Source organism: Strix aluco, chromosome Z, assembly GCF_031877795.1.
Source record: "Strix aluco isolate bStrAlu1 chromosome Z, bStrAlu1.hap1, whole genome shotgun sequence".
NCBI lineage: Eukaryota > Metazoa > Chordata > Aves > Strigiformes > Strigidae > Strix > Strix aluco.
In genome coordinates, this window is record NC_133971.1 from 21835449 (window position 1) to 21853796 (window position 18348).

The following is an 18348-nucleotide window of genomic DNA, read 5'->3' on the forward strand; positions in this document are numbered from 1 at the left end:
CAAATGCTGCACTGTGGTCTGTCAATGAATGCAAGTGTCCCACACAAAGCAGGTGAGTGTCCCCATGAGTGTGAGTCCATTCTGGCAGACTAGATGACAGGATTGAGTTTCAGCTTTAAACCTAAGGCTCTCTAGTTTTGTTCTCAAAATTTGCCAGAACCTGTTGTCACCTGTCTTGTTCAACATTTGGAATAAGGTACTAGTCAGCACAAACAAAGGTGTCAAGACAGGCCTTTAGAACCTTAACAAAGAGAGTTCCTCATGTCCTGGCTTTAAGTACTGGAAATAAGTACTTGGGGCCATCAAAAACTGTTCTCATCTTTGATATAACAGTTCTGGTCCTGATTCCTCTACAAGGCCTTCACTGCCTTACAGACTCTCATGTGTGTCAGTATGAAGATTGCTAGGGGTTTTCTTGCTTTGTAAAAATAACCCTGTTCATTTTTGTCACTTTAAAATGAAACAAAAACTGCATTTCAAAGCTTCTTGTAGAAACGCAAAGCTTCCCATACATCCTATGCGATCAGTCAAAACATTTGACCCATCTCAATGTCTTCCAAAGTAGTATTTACAAAATAATATTAACGACAGTGTTAACGAAAATAATCTTATCTGGGACAGGAATTCTGAAATTAATTTTTTTAAAAACTCCCTTTGTCTTTTTGTTTTCACCACATGTCATGGACTAAGCCTTAAAATTGTTCCCTGGAGGCAGAACTTGCTGGGCACTTCTTTTAAATATGGACCTTGAAGTCCAGCTGCCTAATCCTTCAGCAAAGACAGAATCCCTAACAGAGTGGTACCTGCTAACACCTCTGTAGAAATTAATCTCTCTTAACAACCTGTCTGTGATTTCTCTTTCCTTCAGACCAGATGGATGCTTCACCACATCATGTAATGCCTCAGAGAGGGTGCTGTACCACGACAGTATAGCCACAAGAAAGGGAAATGCAAAATAAGCTATGTAAAAAGAAACAAAGCCTTTGCTTTATTTTCCATATTTAAAACCTCCCTTGCTCCAGCTCTGCAATAAAATAGATCTGTTATAAACAGACATTTAAAGAGAAGTGAGTTCAGCTGTGATCTATCAGGCAAAATTAAGGATTATCTATAAGGAAAATGTGCATATTTACTCAGACATCAAGTTTTGCCTCCCACTTTCTGCAAAACAAAGCTGACAAGGAGTTAGATTGGCTTGAATCATTTGGTTAAACAAGAAGAGTAACTCATCAACATTTGTAGAAAACAGAAAGTATTTCTGTACTTAGTAGTGTTCTTTATCTTTGAAACCAAAACAGAGTAAAAATTACAGAATCACAGAATCATCTAGGTTGGAAAGGACCTTGAAGATCATCTGGTCCAACCGTTAACCTAGCACTGACAGATCCCAACTACACCATATCCCTCAGCGCTATGTCGACCCTACTCTTAAACACCTCTAGGGACGGGGACCCAACCACCTCCCTGGGCAGCCCATTCCAACACCTAACAACCCCTACTGGAAAGAAATGCTTTCTAATATCCAGTCTAAAACTTCCCTGGTGCAACTTGAGGCCATTACCTCTTGTCCTATCGCTTATTACTTGGTTAAAGACACTCATCCCCAACTCTCTGCAACCTCCTTTCAGGTAGCTGTAGAGGGCGATGAGGTCACCCCTCAGCCTCCTCTTCTCCAGACTAAACACCCCCAGTTCCCTCAGCCGCTCCTCGTATGACATGTGCTCCAGACCCTTCACCAGCTTTGTTGTCCTTCTCTGGACACGCTCGAGTCATTCAATGTCCTTTTTGTAGTGAGGGGCCCAAAACTGAACACAGTCATCGAGGTGCGGCCTCACCAGTGCCAAGTACAGGGGCAAGATCCCTTCCCTGTCCCTGCTGGCCACATTATTTCTGATACAGGCCAGGATGCCATTGGCCTTCTTGGCCACCTGGGCACACTGCTGGCTCATGTTCAGCTGGCTGTCAATCAACACCCCCAGGTCCCTCTCTGACTGGCAGCTCTCCAGCCACTCCTCCCCAAGCCTGTAGCGCTGCTGGGGGTTGTTGTGGCCCAAGTGCAGCACCCGGCATTTGGCCTTATTGAAACTCCTCCAGTTGGCCTTAGCCCATTGCTCCAGCCTGTCCAGGTCTCTCTGCAGAGCCTCCCTACCCTCGAGCAGATCAACACTCCCACCCAACTTGGTGTCATCTGCAAACTTACTGAGGGTGCACTCAATCCCCTCTTCTAGATCATCAATAAAGATGTTAAACAGGAGTGGCCCCAAAGCCGAGCCCTGGGGGACACCACTCGTGACTGGGCACCAACTGGATTTAACTCCGTTCACCACAACTCTTTGGGCCCACCCATCCAGCCAATTTTTTACCCAGCAAAGCGTGTGCCCATCCAAGCCTCGAGCAGTGAGTTTCATCAGGAGAATGCTGTGGGAAATGGTGTCAAAGGCCTTACAGAATTCAAGGTAAACAACATCTACAGCCTTTCCCTCATCCAATAAGCAGGTCACCCTGTCGTAGAAGGAGATCAGGTTTGTCAAGCAGGACCTGCCTTTCACAAACCCCTGCTGGCTGGGCCTGAGCATCTGGTTGTCCCGCATGTGTTGTGTGATGGTACTCAGGATAAGCTGCTCCATCAGCTTCCCGGGCACTGACAGGCCTGTAATTTCCCGGATCATCCTTCCGACCCTTCTTATAGATGGGCATTCCATTGGCCAGTTTCCAATCTGTGGGGACCTCCCCAGTCAGCCAGGACTGCTGGTAAATGATGGAAAGCGGCTTGGCAAGCACCCCAGCCAGCTCCTTCAGCACTCTCGGGTGTATCCCGTCTGGTCCCATAGACTTGTGTGTGTCTGTGTGATGCAGTAGGTCACTGACTGTCTCCTCCTGGAATGTGGGGGGGTCGTTCTCCCAGTCTCTGTCTTCTGGCTGAGGAGGCTGGATTCCCTCAATACAACTAGTCTTGTTATTAGAGACTGAGGCAAAGAAGGCATTAAGCACCTCAGCCTTTTCCTCATCACTCATTACCATAGTTCCTCCTGCGTCTAGCAGGGGATGGAGGCTCTCCCTGATCTTTCTTTTGCTGCTCACATACTTATAGAAAAATTTCTTGTTGTCCTTGATTGCTGAAGCCAGATTAATTTCCAGCTGGGCTTTAGACCTCCTGATTTCTGCCCTGCATAGCCTCACAGCATCTTTGCAATCATTGTGAGTGGCTAGCCCCTTCTTCCAAAAGCTGTAAACTTTCCTTTTCTCCCTGAGTTGCAGCCAAAGCTCCCTGTTCAGTCAGGGTGGTCTTCTCTGTCACCGGCTTCTCTGACAGCACCTGGGGACTGCCTGTTCCTGAGCCATTAACACTTCCTTCTTGAAGAGTGCCCAGCCTTCCTGGACCCCTATACCCTTCAGGACCGTCTCCCAAGGGATCCTGTCAAGCAGGTGCCCAAACAAGACAAACTCATCCCTTTGGAAGTCCAGGATGTCAGTTCTGCTGCCCCCTCTCCTGGCCTCTTTAAGAAGTCTATTATTTCATGATCGCTGTGCCCTAGTCGGCCTCCAACCACCACATCATCAATTGTTTCATGGTTGTTTATACCAGGTTGAATGTTTATGTTGCATGTTAAGTAAATCTCTCTTTATTGCCTCCTCCTCCCGGATTAGAAACCAGGCAAAATTGCCAAAAGATGTCTTTGGATATCTTCAGATATTTGCTTTGTCTCTGAAAAGCAAGTAAATTTCCTCGGATTATAAAATACTCACTATATCTTTTTTAAACTCTGGTTTCAATGGAAAAGTATCTGCCTTGTTGCATACTATTAAATCACTCTATGTGTTTATCTTACCAAGCTAATCTGTCAAAATGAAATCTGTCATTTTATGCATTTATAATGCATTTGTCACCACGGTAGCTGGGAATTGAGTACACAATTTAAATGATAAGGACCCCAAAGCAGCCATGCTTCTTAGCCTTCATTGGTTTTCGACTGTTTATTTTTTAAGATCACAATTCTTCTGATGGTTCCTGGAGAATTTATGGGATTTCTGTGGTTGTTTGTAGAGCAGTGCTTTTACAGCCAAACGAATTTTCAGTGCAGTCTGACAGAAGCAAAGCCTGAGCAGGTCATTCTTACCTCTAGTGGTATATAAGTGAAGCATCTGCACTTCACCATGAGCTCTGCTGTGCCTAGTTTTCATTAAATATGTTTGCTGTTAAGGAAAAAAGTCTTTATGACTGACTTAGACTGTAAACCAGTATCTTGCAATGGTATCAGCCCTCAGTTGGGAATGGTTGAAAAGCTTCGTAACAGGTGTGCATTCAGTACCAGGTGTGCATGCTTTAATTCAGAGGAAAGGGAGACGTGGACAATGGTCATAACTAAAAGCGAACGTGCTGCACCTTAGTTGTCAGCAGTAAATTGAGAAGAAAATCAAGACATTAATAACTGCTATGCAAACAACAGCAGTGGGAATGCAAGCTAGAGTTGCCCCCACCTTTCAAGTATTTTCCACCTTCTTTTCTCATTCTTTTTTTAAAATATAGGCTGGGATTGGAACTGACACAAGTGTCTTTAGTCAAAGCTGATGAAGCAGCTGCATTTTAAGGTCTGTTTTCCAAGAGTTTTTCAATTTTCTGATTCTTTTCAACTGCCATGAATTCAGGAATAGCTTCTCTCTGGAAGTCTTCAATATGCATGTTTGTAAGAGTATCTTACATTCATAAAGCTGGAACAGTTTTGGTTTAGCCCATTGTGGTAAAGTAAAAGAAAACAGCTTTTTGCCAGCTCTTTTGTCCTAACAGGCTTGTATTTGATAATGTAACTGTAGTATTGAAAACCCTTTCTGCTTTGATGGAATAAAAGCACATCATGTATTCATGACGAATATGTTTTAAGTAGCAGTTACACTTTCAAGCCTGGTGATCTGCGTGTTATGGACAAATGCCCCCATTGTGGTTTTGTGTCCGTGTAATATTTTGGGTTGTACCAACAATGGGTTGATCCTTTCTTACTGGTCAACCTCACTCAGTTCTTGTCTTAAAAAATCACTGAGAAACTGAAGATCAAGGAGTGAGGGTTAGGGTTTATGTTTATTAAGGCAGTTAGAGTTCAATTTTTAATTTTATTTTTATGTGTTGAGAAAGTAATTTTGTTTTCTTTTTTAGGGATGTGGCAGTATTGCTGAAAATGTCAAATTTCCGTTTTACTCACTGCAGTCTGGGTACTGATTTCTTGCTTCTGAAATGCCTTTCACATCATAAAACCAAATGCAGGATTTGATCAAACTTTTTCAACTTTTTAAAATAAATATAATTGGACAGTGAAATCTGTTTTTTCTGGCAACTATGAATGTGAATAGAGTGTTCAATGAACACGACAATATATTTCATTCAAACAGTGTAATCTGTTGTAAATATTATAACCTCTTAATTGTGACCACTCAGCTGTCAGATTTTTTTTGCTTGTATTTTTTAATTCTTTGTTAAACAATGTTTCAGTTTGCTCCACTGAAATATTGGAACATGCCAGGTAGACTTGGCAGTGCAGGAGGTATGTAGCTCCCAGAAGTGCCTTGTACTTTTGCAAGAAGTGAAATGATTAATTAACTCTGTATTTATGTTTCTATTTGATTCACAAGCTTGATTGGTTCACTCTAGTGACTGATTTACATGAATGTTCCGGGGACTGCATTACTGCATAATTAATCTTTATATCCAAGTGACCTTGTTTCCACATGGATGCTACTTAGAAAATTACACTCGATTTCATCATGGAGGCATGTACAATGACTGGAAAAGTTGAAAGGAGGTGTTCACCCTCTGCGTTGAACAGGACCAGATCTGAGGTTAGTTTTCATCTGGAGCAAGAGGAGATGACCCAGAGCCACAGTATAAACATACAATTTCCTTGTGTGTAAAACTCATAGTCCTGTTTAGTTAGAACAGATGAGGTCAGAATTTTATTTAGCCCATCAGTATGAGCTACTTTATCTTGGAGGAATCTCATCTAAACCACAACTGTCATATCTCTAGAAAAAAATTATTTCTTAAGCTAATTTATTTCCTTTGTGTACCTGTATTTACACTGACCTCTTACAAAAGTTGTTACAGAAAACAATTAAAAAAATACACCTTCTTTAAGTAAGAGCAGTTCTCAATTTTTCCCAGACTTTCTTTGTTAGGTTGATCTCTGCCAGCTCTCAGCTAAAGAAAATATTTGAATAGTTATATTTCAGATTCCAGGATCTACTAAAAAAGTCGTTAGAGAAAACAATTGCCAGGCATAGCGACTGATGAGGCATGGGGAATATTTACTTTTTTTCTTTCCTGTATGCTTCAAAACTTACCATATTTGGCATTTTATTTATGCTTTTGCACTTGGGATCACACCTTTAAATTAGGAAAATCAGGTCAATTTTCTACTTTAAAGTCTTTCAACAGACTCCTAACTGCCTTGGGATATATTTATTCACAAATATCTCTACTTTTCTCAATCCATTTCACTAAACTATCAAGACAGTAATTAAGAATCCCTACCAGCTAAATTTGGCAATACTGAAAGTGGTAGTCAGAGTGGGAGATTTCAGTTTTGGCTAACAAAGGGCTAAATGAAGTCCAAGTCTTTTCCAGTCTTGGCTTGTTGTGGGCTGCAAGTAGATGTGAGGAATTTGAGTATGTACAGTCTCTTGCTGGGTGGTTCTTCAGCAGATTTCAGATCTGTCTTGGCCTTCTGCATCAATATGACCTAGAAAAGAAAGAAGGCCAAGTCATCTCAGGTCATCATCAGAGCTATAGTCTTCACTGAGGTCTCCTGTTTCCCTAATGCTATCCTAAACATAAATTTCACTTTCTCAAGCAAAGTGCATCAGGCTTTAGTTTCTTTATATTTTGTCAAAACACATTACTAAAAACTTTGTCTACAGCAGTGTCATGAAGTTCGGATTGATGGATCAATGAAAAACACAGCCTGGGATTAATGGTGTGGAAGAACAATCTCAATAAGTGAGAAAGTTGAAGGAAAGTTGAGTCATTTTGATTGGTAGCTGCTGCAGAAGAGAATGAATATTTAAACTCTAAATCATTCCATAGAGGACAAGAGTTGTCAATTATTATTCTTTTCTGAAGAACATGCTATTTGTCAGGTGTTTCTACTTAGATCTTCCAGACTGACAATTGCTATGAATATGGTCTGAAGTGTTCTGGAGCAGTTAGTACAATTTTCACATTGATTTACTAGCCAGTCAAATCTGGTGAATCAACAGTTGGTTACAGGCCTGGGACTGGGACCATGGGACTTGCTGTGAGAAACCTGGTCTGCTGGGGGCCAATGGGGTCCATCTGCCACAGAAAGGGAAGAGCATCTTCCATCATAGGCTTGCCCAGCTGGTGAAGGGAGATTTAAACTAAAGCTGCCAGGGAAGGGGAACCTCAATCCATCCCACTCCTACCAGTCTGATGCCAGTGCCAGCAGTAGATGCCCAGAGCCTGGAGAGGGGTCATAGGTCAGCAGGAGAGCACCTGAAGAGTAGCACAAAGAAGTTCCAGCCAGTAAGTCAGCTTCATTGGGGGCCCAACTTAAATGCCTCTATGCAAACACATGTAGCATGGTGAATAAACAAGAGGAGTTAGAGATGTGCACACACCTGCAGGGCTACGATCTTGCTGGCATCATGGAGGTATGGTGGGATGGCTCCTATGACTGGAGTGTTAGCATGGAAGGATACAGGCTTTTTAGGATGGACAGGCAGGGGAGATGAGGAGGGGAGGTCACCGTCTTTGTCAGTGACCATCTGAAGTGTGTGGAGCTCTGCCTGGGGATGAATGAGGAGCTAACTGAGAGTTTATGGGTCAGGATTAAAGGGAGGGCCAGGACAGGTGACTTTATAGTGGGGATCTGCTACAGGCCGCCTGACCAGGGAAACTGAGTGGATGAGACCCACTATACACAGATAGGAGCAACCTCACGTTCACAAGCCCTGGTCTTCATAGGGGACTTCAACAACCCTGATATCTGTTGGAGGGACAACACAGCAGGGCATAAGCAACACAGGATGTTCCTGGAATGCATTCATGACAAATTCCTTCTCCTTGTGATAGAGGAAACAAAGAGGAGGGTGCTATGCTGGACCTTGTTTTCACCAGCAAGGAGGGGCTGGTGGGGAATGTGAAGTTCAAGGGCAGCCTTGGTTGCAGTGACCATGAAATGGTGGAGTTCAAGATCCTTACAGCAGTGAGGATGGCACAGAGCAAGCTCACTACTATGGACTTCAGGAGAGCAGACTTTGGCCTCTTCAGGGATCTGCTTGGCAGAGTAGCATGGGATAAAGCCCTGGAAGGAAGAATGGCCCATGAAAGCTGGTTGATATTCAAGGATCACCTCCTCCAAGCTCAGGAGTGTTGCATCCCAACAAAGAGGAAGTCAGGCAAAACTGTCAGGAGGCCTGCATGGATGAATAAGGAGCTGCTGGTCAAGTTCTAGCACAAAAGAAAGTCCACAGAGGGTGGACGCAGGGACAGATAGCCTGGGAGGAATAGAAAGAAACTGTCTGAGCAGCCAGGGATCAGGTTTGGAAAGCTGAAGACCTGATAGAATTAAATCTGACCAGGGACATCAAGGGAAAGCTTCTGTAGGTACGTTGGTGATAAAAAGGAAGACTAGAGAAAATGTGGGCCCTCTCTGGAAGGAAATGGCAGACCTGGTTACCCAAGGCATGGAGAAGGCTGAGGTACTCAAGGTTTTTGCCTCAGTCTTCACTGACAAGTGCCCCAGCCACACAGCCCAAGCTGCAGAAAGCAAAGGTGGGGACTAGGAGAATGAAGAACCGCCCACTGTAGGAGAAGATCAAGTTCGAGACCATCTAAGGAACGTGAAGGTGCAAAAGTCTGTGGGTCGTGATGAAGATGCATCCGTGTGTCCTGAGGGAACTGGCAGACGAAGTGACTAAGACACTCTTCATCATATCTGAGAAGTCATAGCAGTCTGGTGAGATTCTTGGTGGCTGAAAAGGGGGAGACATAACACCCCCTTTTTTAAAAAGGGAAAAGAGAAAGACCCATGGAACTACAGGCCAGTCAGACTCATCTCTGTGACCAGCAAGACCATGGAGCGGATCCTCCTGGAAACTATGCTAGGGCACGTGGAAAATAAGGAGGTGATTGGTGACACCCAACATGGCTTCACAAAGTGCAAATCATGCCTGACAAATTTGGTGGCCTTCTATGATGGTGTTACAACATTGAGGGATAAGGGAAGAGCAACTGAAGTCACCTACCTGGACTTGTGCAAAGCTTTTGACACTATCCCGCATGACATCTTTGTCTCTAAATTGGAGAGACATGGATTTGATGAATGGACCACTCGGTGGATATTGGCTGGATGTTCGCAAAGAGTTGTGGTCAACAGCTCAATGTCCAAGTAGAGAGGAGTGACAAGTAGCGTTCCTCAGGGGTCAGTACTGTGACCAGCGCTGTTTAACATCTTAGTTGGAGATATGGACAGTGAGACTGAGTGCACCCTCAGCAAGTTTGCTGATGACACCAAGCTGTGTGGTGCAGTCAACATGCTGGAGGGAAGGGATGTGCCATCCAGAGGGACCTTGACAGGCTGGAGAGGTGGGCCTGTGCAAACCTCATGAAGTTCAACAAGGCCAAGTGCAAGGTCCTGCACATGGGTCAGGCCAATCCCAAGCACAAATACAGGCTGGGCAATGAGTGGATTGAGAGCAGCCCTGCAGAGAAGGACTTAGAAGTATTGGTAGATGAGAAGCTCAACATGAGCCAACAATGTACACTCACAGCCCAGAAAACCAGTTGTATCCTGGGCTGCATCGAGAGAAGTATGACCAACAGGTCAAGGGAGGTGATTCTCCCCCTCTACTCCACTCTTATGAGACCTCACCTGGAGTCCTTTAGTGCCTGATTTTAGAAAAATATTGCTTTCTCTGTCATATTAGGTTAACATAGTTGTAGGAGAAATTATGTAGTACAACAAACAAGCTAAGTATTTAAATGATTCCTGCTGCTTTGATTATTAGATTTGAGCAACATATTTTTTTCTTTTACATCATAGAAGTATGTTCAATAGTAGCCTTATATCCTTTCCCTGCAGAAATTTGACTGGATTTGGCAATGGCTTGTCATCTCGATGTCTCTTGCAAAACAACAAATATTTATTACATTGTACCTTTCCTCTGCCTTAAAGATTGATGTGTACATTTCCCAGCCTTCCTAGCTCTTCTGTAGCATCTACTATATGTAGAGCTACTTTATTCCTAGTGTCATGGTTGATGTCTACAATAATAGAGTGTCTCTGGCAGCAAAGTAATGAGAGCTGATGAGCTCCTGGGACCCCCATCACCATCAGTCTGGGAAGTGAATAGAGAGGGGGTGATCTTTCTTTGCACTTAATTTTATGGCTAATGTTTTTCAGAGATCTTTCAAAATTTTGCATAAACAGCTTGAGATATCTCAAAGGCTTGCTTTCAGATTTGCTGAAAGTGCCTTATGAAAACAAAGTCTCTTTAAAATGTCACAATTGTTGCCTGCTCAGAAATGAGTCTTGAAAATCCCCCATCCAGAGATCTTTAGGAATCACCAATTAAAGTACACTGCAGCTGTCTGTACAAAGTACTTACTTGTTCAGCATTTGGAGTCGTTCCTTTTCCAAGAGCATAAGCTATAGGCAGTGCTGAGTTCTCAAATGGTTTGCTAGTAGGAACCACCTGTTCAGTCCCTTTTATAGCTCACCTGCCCCTGAGCTACCCTTGAAAGCTCATTACACAGTTTAATTGTGGATTCACTGACATAGTATTGTATATGCCAAAGTACCAAATCAAAACTTCAGTGCAGACTTCATGTTCAGGCCCTTCTGGTAAACAGCATAATAGCCTGTATCACAAAGAGTTTCTGGGAAGTGAGAGAGGCAACTGGGATTTCTAAGACCATTTTAAGATGGAAGAAGGTACTTAGGCATCCTGTGTGAAGACAATGTCATGGAAGACAGTGGAGATGAATACTTTTAACAGTACCTGAGGGAATCTAACTTGAATCTACATCAAACATGCAGAAAATCAGTTTGCTATACAGTCCTGCCAGCTCTAACTGAGTGTGAAAAATTGGTTTTGTGGATTAACTGTTAAGTGCAGAGAGGAAATTTCTGTCCTTGTTATAGCTGAGAACAGGAGCAGGAAGAGGCTGCCTACTTTGCTTCTCTGCTTATTTCAACTGTAAAACTGTTCAGAAGAGGCTGAAAATATGTTCTTTAATTGTTAGAAAGGGCTTTTTAAATAAAACAAATGTCTAGATTAATTGATTTTATCTGGACTGAAAAAACCACCCACATTCATGGAGGAAAGCCTGGACTCTTCCAGCCAGAAGAAATCTGATGAGAGACTCAGGAGATGGGATGTTCTGTGGTGTTTGTAATATTTTAGGATAGTATTTTGGTGCAACTGGATTAACTAAAGTGAAAAAGAGCTGGGGAATATGTTGCAAGGAAATGAATTGGTAAAAATACCACATAGAAATAGGTCAGTAAAAGGAGAGAGAAGAAAAGAATAGGTAGACAAGAGAAAGATGTGCAGATTTAAGATTGTCTTCAAAAGTGGATGGGAGCAAGGCACAGGCAGTATTGTTAGAAAATAGTTTAATGATATAATTCCTAGCAGAAGATCCTGGTTTCAACAATCTGTCTGCTCCTGCTGACTCGAGTCTCTTCCTTTTACCTTCCATCTAACCTCTCAAAGCACCTACTGCTGTGAAGCCGGCAAGAAAATTGTGGCTAGTTATTTTAATAACTGTATCTTCACTGCAATATGTGATGCCAGAAAGATCTTCCTGAACTGCTAGATGTCCTTTCTTTCTGAAGTGCATAATTATTAAAGAAATCTTTTTAGGTCTTTGTATGGTCTTTGTTTGTGTCCACATTTCAGTATTTCTACATACTCATTCCCAGGAGCTTCGCCCTCTGAAATCCATTTACTATTTTGAGAAGAGGGAAAGAGTGGAAAAATTTGAAGTGAAGTTGTTCTGTTGATCACCTTGAGGCAATTTTAATAATGAATGACTTAGAATGCTATGATTCAGAGAGTAATTAGAATAAACAAACTAAGTTAATGAAAAGAATTTAGCTGTATAAACTCTCTGAAGTACTTAGGCTAATAGTAAACTGTGATTAAATGTTAAAAAAGCTTTCTTATGTACAGTACTAAATAAAGATAAGATGTATTTAAATTAAGAGACTCTGAATGTTAGTCAAGGTAGAAAAATCTGGGTTTACAGTGGCAGATGTTTGACAGTCATGATGCCCGTATAACGTCATAAGGACTGGGATGGAAGCCCAGGAGGAGGACAGTTACCCCTGCTGCTCAAAGGCTGGATTACTCTTTCTCTCTCTAAGGTCAGTCTAGGGAAAGGGTCCTGTATAATATTTATTTGACTCTCCAGTCCTGTGTCTTATGTGCATAGCCACTCTGTCTTTTAAAGATATTCTTGTTCTGATAATTACTTTGTACAGATGAAGATTAAACCAGGTGCAGGCTACTCCAGATGGTGCAGTGTGAGCATCATATCTAAGGATTATATCTGGTTTTTAGTGCTACATTGACAGTACCCTAACTTTTACTCTTCTGGTTGCTTCTCTTCTTAGTCTTCATGTCAGCCACAAACTGCACCTCACATATTGATATTTATTGCTGGTTGCTTGCATGATGAGTTCCCTGACTGACAGTAGTGATCCTCGGATATGGGGAGAGGTGACTCTGTGGACCAAGAATGAAAGGTGAGCAGGTTTCAACAACAAGAATGATTCTAAGAGGTGTGTATGTATGTCATGACATACACATTCTTCTGTAGAGGAATAAACTGCTTCTGGCAAAGGAAAAGGGATTTTTATAAATAAATATGCAAGTAGACAGTTTTATAAAATGCATATTATTAACTCAAGTAAATTTATAATGAGATATATTTTAAAACTTGTTGTCTATCATCCATCAGTGTCTTTTTGGTAAACCTGCAATGAAAGCAATAAAATTTCTAACCATTTTTCTGCAAAAGCTATGCTGCTTGAACAGACAAGTATTTCTTTCCTTAAGTTATAGCAATTTTTAATGATTTATTTTGTTGTATAATCCTCTGAGTGATTATCCACTCATCTTCCCAACAATCAATATTCACCTGTCACTCTCTTCTAGCTTCATTTTACTTGTCTTAACTACACTTTTTTATTACCAAGGCCTCCAGTTTTTCGACTGCCATCTCTTTATCAGTGAGTTGTTTTTAATGAAAGGGAGAAAAATAAAGTAGGTCTTTGATCTTCATCCAAAATTTAAACAGAATCCATTTATTTTTTAAAAATTCAGATAGTTGGATAAATATTTATTCATTCAACCGTTACTAAGCTTTCTGGTTTCTTCTGATATTGAAAGCAAAAGGATTGAGTAACATTACAGAAAAATTCAGGTTTATTTCTGATTTGACTGAATGCAGATGCAACTGAAAAAGGACTTCATACTGTCACCAATAATTCCTGATTTCTAACTTACTAGTCCTCTAACTTTCTCTCAGACAAATTTGTGAGCTATTCTGTTAAGTAATCCACATACCTCAGTTCATGTTTGCAGTTGACTTGGTGGTGGTTCAACTTCACAGTGAGATAAATAAGCAAGACTATACCCTACAATACTAAAATCAATCCATTTGTTCTACTTAGCATTGGCTAAATGGCCAGGCTTGTGTGCTCCCTCTGCATAGCATCTCTTACTGCCACTGTTGGAGCCAGAATACAGGCCTAGATGGACCCACCAGTCTGACCCTGCAGAGCAGCACTTTTTGATCCTTTCTGAGGCACTGGGATTTAAGAAAGACTGGAGAGAAGAGAGTGGCAAGAATGATCACAGGTTTAGAAAGCATGACTTCTGAAAAAACAGTGAATTAACTAGTGTTGCATCACCTGCAGAAATGAAAACTGGGCAGAGAAGGGGAAAACATGGTAATAGTCTTCAAATATGTACCTGGCTACAGCCAAGAAAAGGGATACTCTCTTCATGATGACTGTGTTAGCTAGGAGAAATAATATAATTATGTTTTTGTGAAAGCATTGAGGACCTGGTATCAGATAAAGTCTTCTAGTAGTACAGGACTGCTGAGAGCAGCTGCATAATACCAGTTATTGCAGACTAGTTTAGAACAGGGAATGCAAAAATACAGCGAGAACAACACAGGCGTAGTTATAGATACATCTAGGGGGCTAGAAATGTAGAGTGGTCAGTTGTCCTTAGCTCAGATGTTCCTTTGTGGTTTTGTGAAGGAAGATCAAATTCTTCCTAAAGCAATGCAAACTTACGTTGGAGTTACTAAGATAATGCAGACATTCAGGATGTTCTCACAACCTTACACCATGTCAAGATAGCAAGCATCAAGGAACCACATGCTGAAAGAAGAAAGACTACTCATATTAGTTAAACAAGCAACAAGCAAGCTCGCTTTGATACTGGAAACAGCCTCATTTCCCATGAAATCATGGTTTTGTTGCCAGACAGGAGTGGGTACTTAATCTACTATTTTTCTTCAGTTCTGTGGCATTTCTGCAGTAAAGCTGGACCTCACTAAGACTAACTGACCTAGCTGAGATGGAGGCTTCTGTGTATTGACTGCTTTAGCTGTCTGAGTGAGCTCAGTAGCTCTGACACTGCCATGCAAGTGGTTTCTTTACCACTGAGGTGGAGGGTGTGTACAGGATCTGGCTGGGATGGAGTTAATTTCCTTCATAAGTTCCCGTATAGAGCCGTGTTTTGGATTTGTGACTAAAATGTTGCTGATAACACACCAATGCTTTGGCTGTTGTTGAACTGTACTTACACAGTGTCAAGACTTTCTCTGTTTCTTACTCTGTTCCCCTCAGAAAGTAGGCTACAGTTTGGGAGCAGACACAGCCTGACAGCTGACCTAAACTTGCCAAAGGTGTGTTCCATGCTATAGAACATCATGCTCAGCCGTAAATGCTGGGGCGGGGGAGGGAGGGGAGAGGGGGGCAGATTTTTCCAAGGTATCTGTTGCTCAGGGACTGGATGGGCCTTAGTCTGCTTGTGGGAGGTGGTGAGTGACTGCCTTTGCATCTCTTGTTTGGTTTTTTTTTCTCTTCCTTCACTTATTAAATGTTTTGATCTCAACCCACAAGTTTTTCTCATTTTTGTTATTGTCATTCTCTCCCCCATCTGGCTGGGGGTAGGATGGGAGGGGGAGAGTGAATGAGGGCCTGGGGGTGGGTGCTTAGTTGCTGGTCAGAGACAAGACACCACAGGAGGTTTGAGCACAATCTGGCTCGGTGATGACATGGACCCTGAGCTACACCAGTGGTGTCTTTGAGGAACGTGTGGTAGCATAAAACATGGCTGATCTACTCAGATGGAGCATGTGTGGAAGATAGTTTGGCTGCTGATGCTCCGCACTGCAGTATCAGTAGGATTCATCCTTGAACATGATTTGCTAGTTGAAATCAAGAGAAAATATTATTTCAAAACCCTTGAAAATACCTACTTTGCTGTGGTAGAACAAGCAAGCAAACAGACAAACCACACAAGTCTCCCCTCAAAACCCAAACCTATGTCATATAACTGATACAAATTTTGAATACATATATTGTTTGACTAGACTGTCCAAACTAGAACTTATGTAAGAGCCTCTGAGTCAGCTGAGCTATAGATAGAAGTGTTGCATCTTGGGGAAAACACGATTTGTCTTCCTGTCTGAGAAGGGCTATGAACATCTGAGGGCTGAAAACATATTCCCAGATATTATGAAACATTAATTGCTTGTCTAAGAAGACCTGGTTTATTTTTGTGCCAGCTCTGCACAGCAAAGAGTGTTAGAGTGAACTGTGGAGCCATTCCCACTAGGAGCTGTTGATTTGGGTTTGTTTTTCTATTTGAGAGCTTACACAATGTCAGAGTGACCCTGAACAGTGTGTACTAGTAGGTGTTTGTGTAAGATTGCATGAAATGAACATAAATGCTGTGAAATTTCCGAATAATTACTGCCTAAATGAGTAAAACTGCCTGCCTGAATTGCTTCTCACAGTTAGAGTGGAAAGAAAACTTCAGGGAGCATCAGGAAAAAGAATAAAATCAGCTCTTAACATCACAAAATGTGCACATAAATCTTACTTGGATTTTCCAAATATGCAGATGAGTCATTGGAGGTATTGTTGTCTCCAAATTTCACACAGTTTCCTGAATGCAAAGGGCCCCACCCTCAGTTTCTTCCAAGGAGTTGGGCATCCCAGCAGAGCATGATCAATAATTTAGATGTGTGAGACTCTACCTGTTGCATGGACTTCCCCTAAAGAGAGATGAGTAATTACAATAAGTTCATCATCTCTTTAAACAGAAAGATCCTTCCCTCCCAAACAGAAAGAACTGAATTGCATACCAGATCGAAAGGTTAGGAGAGAAAAATAACACTGTTATAATATCCATGTTACACCCACATGTCTACGTAAGAGCACGAGTGTTCTCAGTGGGTTTTATTCATTGTTTAAAAATTAGGATGTTCACAATTCCCACAGAGCTAAGAAGGTTTTGTCATGTATGCTTGTCTGCATTAATATATAAAATTCCTCATAACCTGAGGCTCTGTCTTTGAAATTCCAGAAGAACTCGGCAATTTCCAGCAGTGAAATAACAGCCAACTGGTAGAATTTATTCATAACATGTGGAGGATGTGGAGCAATGACAGGTAAGACACTGAAAATACCTTTGTGTTCCAAACAGATGGGAATAAAAATGTATTTCCTGTAGTCAGGCCACTGTTATCCTGGATTTCACACTTGTTGCCCCAAACTCACCATGACTGTAAGCAGAAAATAATATGGAATTATTTACAGACATTGATGATGCCTGTTTTACTCATTTAGCCTTTTTTCAGGTTATGGTGGCAGTGAGGGGAGGGCAGGACCTGGTAGCCAGGGTCCATCCCACCACCCTCAACCAGGAAGTATGGCAGGCTGGGGGGCAGAATTTTTTCAGAATGTTTCTGTGAAGAAGGAAAAAAAAAAAAAAAGTTGTACAGAAGGAAGGGAGTGAAGCCATAGGATGGAGGAATTGAGGGTGACCTTCACTCATATTATACATTTATTTACAACTACAAGATAGACATGAGTCTGTGGGGTTTTACATCGTCAGGCTGTGTAAAGACTACAATTGTAATACAAGTGTAAATTACACTCCTCGATCTAGAGAACTGAGGAACAGAGAAAAACTTTTTCACCTTTCTGTCTGTCTGTGCTGCTGCACAAACTGAAAACATTTTTCCTCTTCACCCTCCCTTTGCATCTGGCAGAGTGTCATTCAGTTGTGAGATTCCTTCTGGCAGTAGGAATTTTCTGAGGGATACACGTTTTATCTACCAGCCTCTATTCTGCTGTCACACAACCTCTGCTCTGGGAATAAAATGCACCTTGCTTCTGCAGGCAGCACTGCAAGCACCTGTAATTTGGTGCTCACCTTGGTCAGTTTAAACGTGCAGTTGTCAACAGAAGATGCAGGTGGCAAGATACACGGTCCACGCACTTCGAGCTCTTCAACAGTGTTGAATACTGCCTGCTTCTTAGCTGACATTGACACGGCTTGTTGTTGTTGTGTTAGAAAGCTCCTCTGCTTTCTGTCTCTGTAATTGCTGTCTTCTAGGTAGCTGTGTCAATGACTCTCTTCTCTGTTGGGGTCTCGCCCTTTCCTCAAGTGCTGCTTGAAGCTGCTCCACCTGCTGGTAACATATATATGTTTTTACTTCTGAAAAGTGCAAAGGAGGCACCTTGTCCCTGGGCTAATGTTAGCAACTGGTCTTTGCCTGGCTGAACAAAAATATTTGCAGGGGGTACATGCAAGCTCTACTGATGGCATTAAAATAAGTTTCATAGTACTTCCACTCACCTAACCAGAATGCAGGTCACCTTAATTGAATCTAGCACACGGCAATACTGGTGATGCAAGGATACGAGTTTTCTCCTTATCTCTTGTTGTCAGCTTTCCGTGGCTATTCTTTCCTCACTGACTTAGCATTTAGCACTTACTTTTCAGATACGTACTTTCCCAAAGTTACACTGCAAAATATTATAATGCCTACTTAACTTCCTACTGTGCAGAACTGGTGTTTTTATGAACAGTTATAGAAAATCTAAGAAATTTTTATTCAAAAAGATGCTAAGTGGACTAGAGAGGCCATTAGTTCAAAAAGCCTGCAATATGTTCATGTTTTGAATGGTAGATAAGACCTTTGAAATGAAATGTGATCACTTAATCTTTTTATGGAAGGACTTGCTTAAAGTCTGTTCTGAAATTAACTCCCATGTGATAGCTGCTTTATGGATTTCT

At 41.8% G+C, this 18348-nt stretch overlaps 1 long non-coding RNA gene across 1 annotated transcript; it reads right to left on the reverse strand.

Annotated features, from left to right (window-relative positions):
* Positions 1–7139: 7139 nt before the first annotated feature.
* Positions 7140–16289, reverse strand: LOC141918844 (uncharacterized). The gene is made up of 3 exons (XR_012621803.1): positions 16144–16289; positions 7432–7501; positions 7140–7321 (listed from the first exon to the last, which is right to left on the reverse strand). It is a non-coding gene; the product is annotated as an uncharacterized LOC141918844 (long non-coding RNA).
* Between the last annotated feature and the right edge of the window lie 2059 nt (positions 16290–18348).